The sequence below is a fragment of the Channa argus genome, chromosome 24 (genome assembly GCF_033026475.1).
Source record: "Channa argus isolate prfri chromosome 24, Channa argus male v1.0, whole genome shotgun sequence".
Classification (NCBI taxonomy): Eukaryota; Metazoa; Chordata; class Actinopteri; order Anabantiformes; family Channidae; genus Channa; species Channa argus.
This window is the reverse complement of record NC_090220.1, coordinates 872,750-886,423: the sequence shown is the minus strand read 5'-3', so window position 1 is coordinate 886,423 and position 13,674 is coordinate 872,750. Positions and strand designations below refer to the sequence as shown.

Below are 13,674 nucleotides of genomic sequence, written 5' to 3'. Positions count from 1 at the left end.
TCAGGCATATACAGTATGTAGTCTTTGTCATCAACACAGCCATCATTATCCTCATCTTCATCATCCACTTGATCCTCTTCTTGACCGTTAACTCATGTCTCTCCCTCAGCTGCTATATGTTTCATAATTTACAGAGAGACGTAAAACACTTCTCATGTCTGTAGAGCTGAAAATGAGCTATTTGTACCTGCAGTCTCTTCTCACTGTGTGCTGCACAAATTGTTTCCATCAATGACATGGAAGTGGCATGTTGAAAATGTGGAGTTATTGTAAAAATTCAACAATAACTGGTTGTTAGGGTTGTTTTCATGGTCGTGTTGTTGGTGTGTGTACCTATTATTTCTCATTACATATTAACAATTTGTGTTGTTGGAAGAGTGCTTACAGATACTGCTACAGCTAATGATGTAAGTATGATTAATATAAGTCTATGTGGTGCTGTAGCATAAGACTGACACACTCGTGAAGAACCAATTTAAAGTGTCTGTCTACTTGCTAGAACATTATGCAGACCATACAGTGGATGCACACAAACAAAACAAGAGTTCCCATTTTCTCAGTGGCATGGGGCAATGTAACAGCTGACATTTTCACAAACCAGCAAGCCAGGTAATTAGGTAGCTAAATACATAACACTACATGCATAAACATGGTACTTTGCACAGTGCACTCGTTAAGTAAATGTGGGTGTAAGAAAGGATAAAATGCATGCACATCTGCCTGTTACATACAGTAGCTATATGTGTAATAGCATTTGAAAGGCTTTTCTCAGAGATGTAATTTGGTTGGGTTCCCAAAAGCAAAACATGTGCTTTAAATGACAGCATGCATCATTCCCCTCACGGGTTTGCAGACTGCAAAATAAACCTGCCATAATCACCCTCTCAATCCAGCAGGATCAGAGCATCATGCTCATCACATTCAAAGGTGGAGGTTGGCTTGTGGCTAACAAGGACTCAGCAGAGGCTCTCATCTTTAGACAGAGTGTTGAGTTGCCCTACTGTAAATGTTAAATGCATTCACTCATACTCCAGAGTTTCAACTGAAAAAAGTGACGACTTACTGAACATGATCACCACTAAACAGAGCTATTTGTCTTAGCTACTGTATATTCTTTCGAAAAGATTGACACTCTCTGCTTGCCACCCACTCTACCCTGTTTCAGCACAAAATGACATGAGTGATGTGTGTACGAGCAAAGGATGGCATGCAGCGCCATTTAGTCAGATGCTGCCAATCTCACGCAGGTAAGCCAAAGTAGGAAGGAGTGGGAAAATCTTTCAGCCTCGTGAATGCATTTGCTGTTCTGTAGATACAGTGTAATCTCTCACTGTGCTGATGTTTTATAAAAACCATCGCTGGCGTAGTGGGTATTTAGACCAAAATCTCCCCTGCATTAAAACAATGTAAAGGATGATAAAATTCTGAGTGTTCAAGTGACAGCTCTGTGAATTGAGAGGCGTCTTATGTGCTCTAGAATTATAAACAAAGAGACCAGATTTTAAAACTTGAATTCATATCACATTTAGCAACTAATTAAAATGTGAGGCAAGTGGTAGAAATTAAGTGTGCATGCCAGTGCAAAGCTTTGCCAAACGACATTCAATTGTGGCAAAAGTTAGACCTGCTTTGACTTTTGCTGAATGACTCCATATTGTTTTCGCTGGAACTCTGTGTTACTGTAGCATCTGTGCAGACTGGCCTCCTTCAATAAAAAGAATAAAATGAGAGGTCTGAGATTTCCCACGCAGAGCTAAAGTCTTACATCTGATTACTGGTCCTCATTGTTGAAAAAAAGGTTTGCTGGTTGCTTGCAGTGTCTTTTTCTGCTTTTACATTATACACTGAAAAACAGCCACTCTAGCAACCACATGAGACTGTGATGCTCATTAAACACCAGGAAACAAAACTGTTGGATCGACAACTTTTCTATTCTTAGATGTTACTACTAGTAGAGCCAAAAACATTAAAGTTTGCCCTGAGGGTGGTACCAGAAGAAAGGCCACATTGTTAAATCAAAGTGGTTTGTATGGTGGCCAATGTAGGACATCTGAGTGCTCCAGGGGACCACACACGTCTGTATCCAAGTTCTACGGCAGTTGGACACGGTGTAAGTGAACTAATCATTGTTAGTTACCCTACTAGGTTTTGTCTAAATTAACCCATTATTTGTTTGGTGTCTTAAAAAAAGGAAAAAAAAAACATTTGCATCCATTTACTGGACTCTCAATGTGATTCTTCAGACCAACAGCCAACTGAAGGTAAACAACAGTACACATTAGCACCTCAGAACCCGCAGCTATCAAATTGTTGGTAGCTTTTGCTTGAAAAATGCTACGATGTAAACCATTAATAATTATTTCAGATTATCAGCAGGAAAATTCATTGACCACAGGAACTCTACTCTAATTGAAATATGACTTGAATCATCATTCTCACTAACTTTCTGTGAAGCCACAATACTAACATGGCTAAAATAAGAATGGCACTGAGAACGTCTACAATCACAGAATATTCTTAATCTAATTATAATCCAGTTTTGAAAATTACAAAAATGTGAACCTTCTTTTTTAAACCTGTGGCAAAGCTTAATGCATGATGCCAACAAAACAAAAGAAAACAATGACAAAGCAAACAAACAAACAAAAAATTCAGGTAACACCACTGTGCTCTAGCTCACAGACAGTAAGGTGAGGTAACAAATCTTAGGGAGATCCCTGAAACTTCTCATGATGATCCGAGACACATCCACACATCCACACAACTTAAATTCATTAAAGTTCTACTTTCTTTCTCATTCAACCTGTCAAAACATACGCTGAGCTAAAAGAATGCCCTGTTGCTGTGAATCATCACAGATTTGCACATCTCTCAGGCTGCCTCTTCAGTACTCTGAGAATGCAAATACTCTGGAACACACCCATCACGAAAGCAAACCAAGTGATTTTTACAGTAAATGAAAATCTCATCCTCCTCAACTCCTCCTGAGATTGATACAGGGCCATCATGTCCTGTATCAATGTGTATTTAATTAGCTCTTCATAAAGACGCCTAATAAAATATATGCACAAAAATGAAATGAGACAACTAGTCCCTCCTGTGCTTCAATGACATTACCAGGAGCGATCATTCGGTACTGCACTTGCTCATAAAGCTTGCCCATTTATACAGTATACTACTAATGATGGAAATGTTTGCCCTTGAAATCTCAGTTAATAAGCAGCTATGCTATGACATCCATGATTAGATCATCCAGTGCTGTCACATCTCATCCTGAGGAGGATGCCACCAGACAAAACGGAGAGTGGGAGCAAGCAAGCATCCTACTCTCTGATTCTTCTCTTTTCACACATACACACACACACTCACACACACATACAGCAGCTATGCAACAGAACAGCCTAGGTTAATCTTGGGTAACAGCTTCTTGGCCTGGATCAGAAAGCTCCACTAAGACCCAATGAATGCTGACACTGATACAGCATGAAGACTCACACAGGTAGGACACATGAGACAAACGCCTTTAAAGATGAACCGGCCTCGGGCAAGGATAAGATTGATTTTGCAATGCAGCATTAGATGAGATTTCGGATGCATACTATAACGAATTAGCATGAATCTGTTCCCCATGAGAGATGCCTGCAGACACAGAGTGAATTGAAATAAATGACTATCCCAGTGTTTACCCCAGCATCCCCCATGCTGCAGGCAGTTCGGCCATCTAAGTGTGACAGGCCTGGTTTAGGCACAGCAGAGATCACTATGATGGATGAATAGCCAGGCAGCTGCTAAAAATCTCTTGATATACGCCCAGCCTGATATGTCGCTCACTGATCAATTGCATCCACGTAAATCTGCCTTTGCCTTAATGTGACATGATAAGGAAGGTGAAAAGAAAGCTCAAAGGAGTGTGCTATTTTAACCGGAACTCTTAAAATGCTATTTACAATGGCGGAACAAGTTTTTCTCTCCTATTTTCCTTCACAATGCAGTTTTCAGCGAGAACTCTCACATTCGTCCAGTGTGAGAATCCTGTGAATATTACTTCAAAAATGTGGAACGCTAGTGCCGGTGAGAGTAATGCCTGTAATGAAAAAGAAAGATTTATGGAGTGATCTGCTAACTAAGACAGTAAGGCCCCATCAGCGGCGTCAGAAGCCTCTGGCAATAGATGTGATGCAAGTGCAATCAAAGCGTTTCAGCTGGACAAACTGTAGTAGGATTTTTTTCATTTCCAAGTTGGGTACAGGTGAAGTGATTTAGATAAAGTGCATTGTCGCACTGACATTCAGCCAAGGTGAATGCTTGACCTTCTTATTGTCAATGTTATTTCAGCAGAATAAATGTATTTGAAGATGACACAGAAGTGCTGTAAAATATGCTGATAGACTTTTATACTATTATTAATATACTGTTAATAATATAGTATTGATCCAGTCGGCTGTTGAACTATTTTTACAGTAGTTGACATTTATTTATTTAAAGCATTATTTACATTTAGGTGTGATGAAAACAAATATTAACCCTGATAAAGCATCACAGACTCCCGGATTTCAAGTGACAATATTTTTGGCTGTCAATGAAACTCACTAATTTGGTTCCTTTCAACTTTAGCTTTAATTAAGCTTTCTCAATCAGGAAACACACACTGTACATGATGATATTACTTTATGATCATTCAAATGTCACATCGCCAAACTTTTTGTATTAAAACAAAAATGCAGATTAAAAAATGATACAGTAACAGATGCATACAGAGAGGCTGCTATTCTTTACCACCTCTGGATTTTCCCTATCGACGCTGAGTAGTAGATTTGGGCCTTGTTGCCTTGCCGTTTTTTGAGCACTGTAACTGCATAATGTATATCCTGACATGGTGATATTGTGTTTTATGTCTCTAAGGACACTGATTATGCTGCCTGGGCACATTTTGGTTAACAGTGCAGTTTCAGCTTCCTTTTCTAAGGCTGTCACACACTAACAACGATGGATGAGCTGAAATACTTACATTTGCAATGTAATGCAACACTTCAGTGTGCATAAGACAACTGAATGGTGCAGAGAAACAAAGCTGCTCTTACATTGTGGGGTCCTGTGTCTTAAGTTTATTAGTGTATGATGATTGTAGAATAATATCATTTGCACAGGCTTTTTACGTGTGCTCTAGGGTCGGAACTGGACAATATAAAACTCTGTACATTTGAACACCTTTTCTTTCCCTTCATTATTACTGGTATGGCTTTTCATCAAGATCAGAGACGGATTGGCAACCATGGTGTCAACCTTAGGAGGCCATTAGTTATAAAAGCCGTCTGCTATACATGGTGGGAATAAAATGCTTGTTTCTCCTCTACCAAAATGAACTTCTTTCTATAGTAACAGCGTAAATGGCTGCTTTTGAATTATATGTGTGCCAGATGTCAGCTTCATAACTGACAATATCAGAGGTTTTAGTTTTCTCCTTATGCTTTCTGAGCTGTCCTTGCCCTGAAATAACATATAGTTGAATGACACCGTTTGGTTCATTAATACTGCATGGCCAAAATACTGCACATAGCAACAAACTAGTCAGTAGAAATATTCAAAAAGAATACACAAGACACATTCATTCTCTGCATTGTTTCAAGCTAAAATTTAAATTAGGTACATTTTTGTCATGCACATATTTAATGAATCACAGCTGAGCTTTTCAAAAAACATTCTTGTCACCGCGTCTCCCAGTATGACAGGCTCCAATGTACCAACATTTACTGAACCCTGAGTGGCATTCTGCTTACAGAAAATTATAGACCACCTTCCTTTCCATGCCACCTACTGTACCACCTGCAGGGAAAATAACTGGCAATTTCTCTGACTATTATTTCACAGGTATATAACAATATCAATCAAGCTTTCCAAATCAGTCGCCACTATATATGTAGATTTTTCTTCTAGATAGTTCAGAGTCTACATCTGGACAGTCGAACTGTTGTACAACCTTCTAGCTACTCTTTAAAACTAGTGGCACAATGACCCAGATTATAACCTAACCAACAGTGTGCTGCTGGTGTCACAACTGTGACTATAAGGCTTCCAGCTATATCCCTTGTGCAGTATGCGGGATTTTAGTGATTCGGTCATTCCATTTGGGCATTCTGTGTTTTGAGCAATGCGCATTAGAAATATTGCACAAATAATTAAATAACTCAAACTTGCCAAAGGTGTAGAGAGACAAAGATCTCAACAGTGACCTTTTTTTTTTTTGTCTTCACCATCCAGGGACATAATCCTTGTTTGGCTGTGCAGCTGGTATGCAACTGAGTCACGCGTCAGCCCTGATTAGAAGCAGCAGTGGTCCGCAGGCCCCATTCCTCTGCAAGAGCCAGGAGTGGAAAAGGCCAGGGCCACCACTTTCAGTCTGTGGATATGACCTTGATGGGGTATGATAGAGAGGAAGTGACACGATTCGCAATGCCACACAATATCTGTAACCTTCCACTTCCTCAGCATGCATGCTGAAGCTATTGAGCTGTGACACATACAAACACAAACCATGTCAACTCTGCCCTGTTGTTATTTCAAACAGTCTCCTGGCATCCTCCATCTCTCATTGTATATTGGCTTGTGCTTTGCATAAAATATCTTAATTCCAAATATTTTTTCCTTTTCATCCTCAGCCATGCTAATGTAAAATCACAAAAGTGCAGCATTCAGCAATAATGGCTCAAAGAAGTTCAAATATTAAACTGAATTTGAAATAACATGCTGTGCAGTACAATGCAAGTTAAATCTATTAGGGTTTATGAAATTATCTCTAATACTATTTTCATTATTACTAGTAGTATTATGTCAGTACATGTTGTAGCAGCAGTGACACAATTTTCTTTTTTTGAAATTGCTAATTCTATCCAAACCCTCAAATCTCATTGGAGTCAGAAATGGAGACAGATGTCTTGTGAGTCAGATCATAGCAACACAAGCGTGGTAAAGATGGCAATGTGAAGCCACCAAAAATACTGAGTGGTGAGTAAATCTTGGCAAGGGTATCCAGTGTCAACATAAAGCTGATAAAAATTAAAAATAAACATGTAAATTGTACTGAACTGCAAATATAAATGAAGCATGACTGAGGCAAAATACAAATGCAGGAACAAAAAGAAAACAAAAAGCTAACACCGTGACACACCCTGCTGCTGTATGGCTGCCTAAAAATATCACCATAACAACTTATGAACAAAAAGTCATTGCCAGCATTGCATAAGTTAGTTGTTCATGTTGAGAACATTGCAAACCATGACTTGCTTGTTATCAGTATGGCTCTCATTCAGGGATCCACTTGGCTCATTTGGGAATGCAAAAACATTTAAATAAATAAGCAGCAGGCATTTAAGGATGCAGTCAAACAGCAAGTGTTAATGAGAGAATGTGCAATGGATCTGAGACACAACACTTTACTGTTGTCCACAGCTGAGGTGCTGAAAGACAGTGTGCACCAGTAGCCCAGCAGAGACAGTCCCCTAATTCAGGTGAAGAGGAAACCTGAGCTAGCACTGCTTTTGCCTCATCTGTATACAGATAGCTTTCACATTCCCCACTCAGAGAACTCAGTAACAGAATCTATCATATTACTGTTGGAGCTGAATTTGCAAAGCAAATAGGTTTACAGGAGGTGCAGGAAGGGCAGCAGTATGTATGCAACATGTGCAGGGGTGTAGCTCAGAATCTTGGGAACCTCCCCTGTTTTTTGACAAATTAATCTAATTACTACAGGGAAAAGCAGACAGCGGGCCACTGCCAATTCAGACAACGCAGATAATGCACACAAAATATACCAAAAATCTCTGAATGAAATGAAAATATTTACATTCCACAATACACAGTTTTATGCAATCCAGGGCCAAAAGACAATGTTTAAGTTTACTGCCATTTTCGGTTCATTTACAGTCATGCACTTATAATGTGTGGTGCTGTGAGTCAGGGGGGAGGATTTTGTATTTTGGACTTTTAATGTGAACCACACCACCTCCTCCGTGGTCAACCCTCCTGAACCGGTGTAATCTGCTGTATGGAGGCAGCAGCTTCCTATGGGGGTGTGGATCCTGAGCTGCAGGTTTTAAGAAACAACATCTCACCACACAGGTTAGAGGGCTTTTCTCTCCCCTGATGGTGAATTTGCCTTTGTTGCTGGTGATGTGACTGGTCCCTGACTTAACTGCTACTTCCCTCTGTCTGTCTCCCTCCTATCTTTAAAGTGTCCAGTCCTGTGGCACTGAACATTAAATCCCTCTCAATAATAAATAGGCTACCTCGAGCATCTCAGAGAAGGGCCCTGAATGCTGCATGACTCAAAGACCATGTCAAGTTGACTTTTAGATATTTATGGATGGAAAATGAATAAGTTGCCAACCTGGCATGTGGCATCTGGTCAAATCAAACAATAGCTTGTGTGGCTGGTTATGTCTGTATATCTCTGCCGGGGCTGCAGCCTTTATTCAAAGGAGAAGCCTCCACTGTACGTGCTGTAGCCAAACCACAGGGCATGTCTTCCGGCACGCAATTAAGCGACCTCATCCGCAACCGTGTTGGATTTGGGAACCATTTACCTTCCTCCACCCGCCACAACTCACTGTAAGCACTGCAAACAAAAGAGGTGGGTTTGAAATGTTTGGATATCTTGCTACACTAAGTGAAATCTCCAGAAGACACCGCAAGAGAAGTGTCAATAATTGGTGAGCGCCAGCCAACATCCTCGATTTAGAACACAAACAATTCCGGACCACTGACATTGAAAAACACACACACACACACACACACACACACACACTGACAAACATACACACACAGTGGAGCTTATCTTGTAGATTTCTACCGCATCACGCTTTCAAGCTAATTACCACCGTCCATAAGGTCGCTTCTGTGTAGGAGGTGTGCGGTGTCATTTACCTGTGCATCATCCAGCGATCCGACACATGGGGAGAGCGACGGTTTGATTATTCCAGCCAGGCAACACACAAGCACAAAGGAGAGGAAGAAAGAGAGAGAGAGAGAGAGAGAGAAAAAAAAATCCGAAACTGAGCAGAGATGAATGCGGCAGATGAATGTGCGACCTCCGTCTTCAGGAAGGATAGTCTTCTTATCTTTAGGTGTTGCTGTGTCGAGGCAGGGAAGCCCAGAGCTGCTCCGCACAGACAAAGATGCTTTCTCTCCTCCGCCGCACCGAGAGCAGCAGCAGCAGCGGCAGCAGCAGCAGCAGCAGCAGCGGAGCCGTCATTCCCCCGACACTTGATGGTAATAGTTTGGTAGGTAGCTTATATGGGTTGAGGGCGCGGTCAGCTGCTGTTGACCAATCCTGCTCCCCATCAAACTAACAGGAGCGTTGCCATGGAGGCTTAAACGGCGTTTAACCACTGGATCAGTAGTTGTCAAACAGGTGCAGGTTTATTTCCCATCCCAAGTATTATCCTAGAATATTAGAGAGAACAACTCCACATAGGAGGGGCACCTTATTTAAAAGCATTGACCTAGGGAGAAGACACAGTGTCGACCCCCCTGTCATCAGCCCCACCCTGCGCTCCGTTCATGCTGCCGAAGTGTCCTCCAGCAAGGCACGCGATCCAGCAGCTTCCGGGGTGCTGTTCTTACCATGTCACCATGACTCATACTGTCTCTAAAATACGTCTGTAGTACAGTAAATTCGTATGTGAATGGAAGCAGGTTAAAACTGACATTTTACTGTCAACTTCACAGAGTGCGGCTCTGTGATGTTGAGCTGTTTACTCATGTGGTTGCCATCTTTGTTTCATCATGTAACACAACAAACCCACGTCACTCATTCAGAAACCGTGGCCTGGCATAGATGAGAACCCTAAAACATTGCATGGCTCTGGGGAAATGCACGTGTTAATTTCAAGGGCATATATGGTTTTAAATTCAAACCAAATATTTAAACATGTTTAAATATTTCTTCAAACATAGGACATGTCTGCGTGCTGCCATCACTCTGGTAGCAGCTTTTAAGTGAATTGAATCCAGAAAAGTCGCCTTAACTGTAGTGAATTTTGCTTTTGCAGAAAATGCAGAAACCTCCATCTCTCTAACCCACGTATGGCCTCTCACACTAATGACTGGGGAAAAGGGTGTGATAGGATGCTGAGATGCTGAGTAGAATCAAGCTAATGCTTAAATTTTATATTTTGGATTTTTTTGTGGAAATTTACAACAACAAAAAAAATGTGGAGTTGGACTGTCAAATGGAAGATCTAAAATAGTTTTAGAAGTAAAATATAGTTTGCAGTTAATGTCTCAGATGGGTTAATAAACAGAAACTGTGAAACATGTATTATTCTTATTATTCTCGCAATTTATGCTCAAACTCTAAATTATAACACGAAGCCACTAAGTGTTATTCTGGCTTTACATAATGTAAAAACTAAGAAATGAGACAAAACAAGGATGACTAACAATTACAACAACAAAGTAAAAAAAAAAAGAAAATACTTGTGATCCAGAACAACAGATGTCTATTTTGGTTTGGCAATAATGGTATTTAAATGCTGCTTATATAATGCTTTCATCCAAAGCAGTTTCCATACAAAGTTCTCACTTGACCTAATGTCTTGCCCAAGAATAAGTCAACATGTACAAAGGCCCAGGAGTTGGACCACTGACACTATGGTTTCTGAGCTACAGCGACAGAATATGTTATTGTGGGGATTATATTCTGAAGCCAGTGTAGATTATTGGAGTAATTAGCGACTGTTCACCCATCACCCATACAAACCCTCAGCATCCTATTAAGGTAAACTGGTTTTGTCTGCACTGCCCAAGAGAGACAAAATCAAAGCAATCTTGAATCTGTGGATGACATATGAATAATGAATAAGTTCTGAAATGTTTTCTTCTGTGAAACTGCTCAGCCTGAGTGAGTAAAGAGGTTACTTTTACCGCCATTTCAAAATCATCACTGCTAAAAATCAACACTATACCATTGTTTATAATTTAACATTTACAGGGATTTTTGAAATGTGCCATATTTGAAAGAAAAGACACATTTTTTTTTATTTTTAGCAGTATATGAAATATTATAACTACATTTTAAGCACAGATGTATGATCAAAATCACAGTGGCTGAAAAGCTTTTATGTACATCCACAATGTAGCAATATACAGTAAATGTTTATACAGTACATTGGTGCAGGCACTTTTGCCTGTCTAAATAATACACAAAACCAATCCTTTATATGCCAACTATTAATGGAATTTGTAATCCAGGAAACCAATACATCCGTGATATCCAGATCAAAAGTGCTGTACATAAATCACCACAACACATCTGCCTGGCAGTTGCTGAGATGCGCTGAAATGTGATTAGTGTTCTCACATTAGAGGCCTAATTGTTTTTAAACATCTGCGAAAGATCGACTTTTGCACATATTTTTTAAGGTTAAGTGTTTGTGGATGTTTACTGGGGCCTTAGTTATGAGTTTCCTTGTTATAATCTTATCTTAGATTCCCTCTTCAGCCTCCTGCATTTCCACGTCTATATAATGTTTCAGCTTTGCTCTATATTATTATATGGACTAACAGACACGTTTGAAGTAAATACATTATTGATGTTTGAGTTTAGTGACCATTTTAAAATGTTTTCTCACTCACAAAATCCTTGGTGCCACATTTTTGATACCAGGCCTTCCAAACAGTGTAAATCTGTCAGGCTGGATTTTAATCATCACACAAACAACACATTGTGGGCAGAGAAGTGTCAAACACACTGAGCAAAGAGTTGCTTGTTTCTGGCACCTCATTCATATCCACAATAGCAGTATGGCTCTATGGATGGCAGTGTCAGCCTCAGTCCACTCTTGTACTTTGGCCCACAAACTGTTGAATGGATTGTACAGATGTGCATGGTTTCAAGAGAGATGACACAGGTTTAAGCATGGACACATTTTACACTAAGGTGTTGAATGGTATATTCTTAACATCAGCATGTTAACACTGTCATTATAAGATGTTAGGATGCAGTTGTCAGCACGGGGCTGCTAATAATTTGTTGTGTGATATGAGGCCTTTGTGGTGGGGAATATGGTGTGTTTTAAACAAAGTCTGTCAAGCAGAACTATTGTTCAATGTACTGTAGCTTCAGCAAATGTAAAGGGAATAGAAATAGAACAGAAAAGTGTGTTTTACTTGAATGCACTAAGCCATGATTAGGTTTGGTGACCCAGCTGTTATCTTTTTGTCTCTACATTTTGGGCACAATAATAACACTCCAAACATAAGCTTTTATAGTTAATGTGGTATTTCTGCTCTTAAAAACACTTTTGTGTGTGTGTACATGTGTTTTTTTTTCATCTGTCTAAGACAGTTATTGTTCTGTTCCAAGGTGGAGTGAAGATATGTGGCCTCAATGAGTTTTGCTGATATTTTGTACTATTACATACTACTACTATGTCTAATGACTTTGGGGCGACAGTGGCGCGGGGAGGTAGAGCGGTCATCTACCATCTCCCGCCCGGCTGCTCTGGTCACATGTCGAAGTGTTGAGCAAGACACTGAACCTCAACTTAGCTGCTCCCGGTGAGTGTAGGTCAGCTGCCTAGCAGCTGTGTGATTGTGCGTTTAAATGGGTGAATGAAAAGCAGTGTAAAGCACTTTGATGTAAGTGCAGACCATTTACCATTTAGAGATACATTTGGAACTTAGAAGTAGTAGTGGAAGTAAAGCCCTTATGGTATGGAACCAGCTTTTTGGGATCTAGCAGCAAAGTAAAGTTAGTCTTTCTGTATCTGACAAAAGCTTCAGATGCAAACTTGCACAACATTCCTCCTGCCAGTTCACTTTTTGTAAATACAATCTTTTTTAGTTGTTCAAAATATTGAAAAGTTGTTTTGCTAAGATGTATTTAATAAACCTGGGATCCACTTGATCTTAATCATCACCTTCTTAGCACAGCTGAAGTCTTCACTTGTGAAAGTGTTAACACTTTTCTTTTGGTTTCACACATGTTTTACACAGTTTCTCTAAACAGTTCACATACATGACACTAACCCAACACTTTATTGAATTAACTGTGTCAAACAAAAGAAAATCACATCTTCCCAGCTGATGGAAAGTACTTGCAAAATGATGAACCCCTGATGTAGGTCCTGCACACAGGAATGAATCAGGAAAACCTTTTAAAGACATGTTTTATAGTAATTTAACAGGTCATCTAAAAAATAGTGCAGGTGCAGATTGCAGCAGGGTTTAATATTTCTAGTAAAATCGCCATGGGATACATTTGGAAATAAATTGCTGCATTTTATGTCCACTGCGTAGACAATGATGGAAAAAGTGTCACAGTTTGACTATAAGTTGTGTTGGTGAGAGAACACTTTGCTTTTGTTGCATGTTTTTAATGTTTTGTTAAAATGTGTCAGTTTGGGCAGTGGGCTTTTTTTCAGCCTTTGTATCAACTGGTTTAGAAATGTGACTTCAAAGTGAACACAAGTGTCTAAGCAAATGAGAAAATGTATAATAGTCATGGTAAGTCAATATCAGACTCACTAAATGTCTGGCATAAGTTAAACAATGATTAACGTTGTAATAATTCATGCTATAAATCAGTGACACTGACTCTACTAATGCACTGGAAATGTTCATGATAATAGCATGAATAAATTATACACAAATAGAACAATATTAGAATACTTC

At 39.7% G+C, this 13,674-nt stretch overlaps 1 protein-coding gene across 6 annotated transcripts in view; it reads right to left on the bottom strand.

Annotated features, from left to right (window-relative positions):
- Positions 1–9,336, bottom strand: part of LOC137109066 (neurexin-2-like) — a 112,714-nt gene extending 103,378 nt beyond the window's left edge. For 4 of the 6 annotated variants that reach the window (XM_067494423.1, XM_067494422.1, XM_067494427.1 and 1 more), the window contains exon 1: positions 8,923–9,335. The gene's annotated coding sequence lies outside the window, so the exon portion shown is untranslated. Of the gene's footprint in view, positions 1–8,922 lie in introns of all 6 variants that reach the window. The other 2 variants (XM_067494424.1, XM_067494426.1) reach the window with 2 other exon arrangements.
- Positions 9,337–13,674: the final 4,338 nt, after the last annotated feature.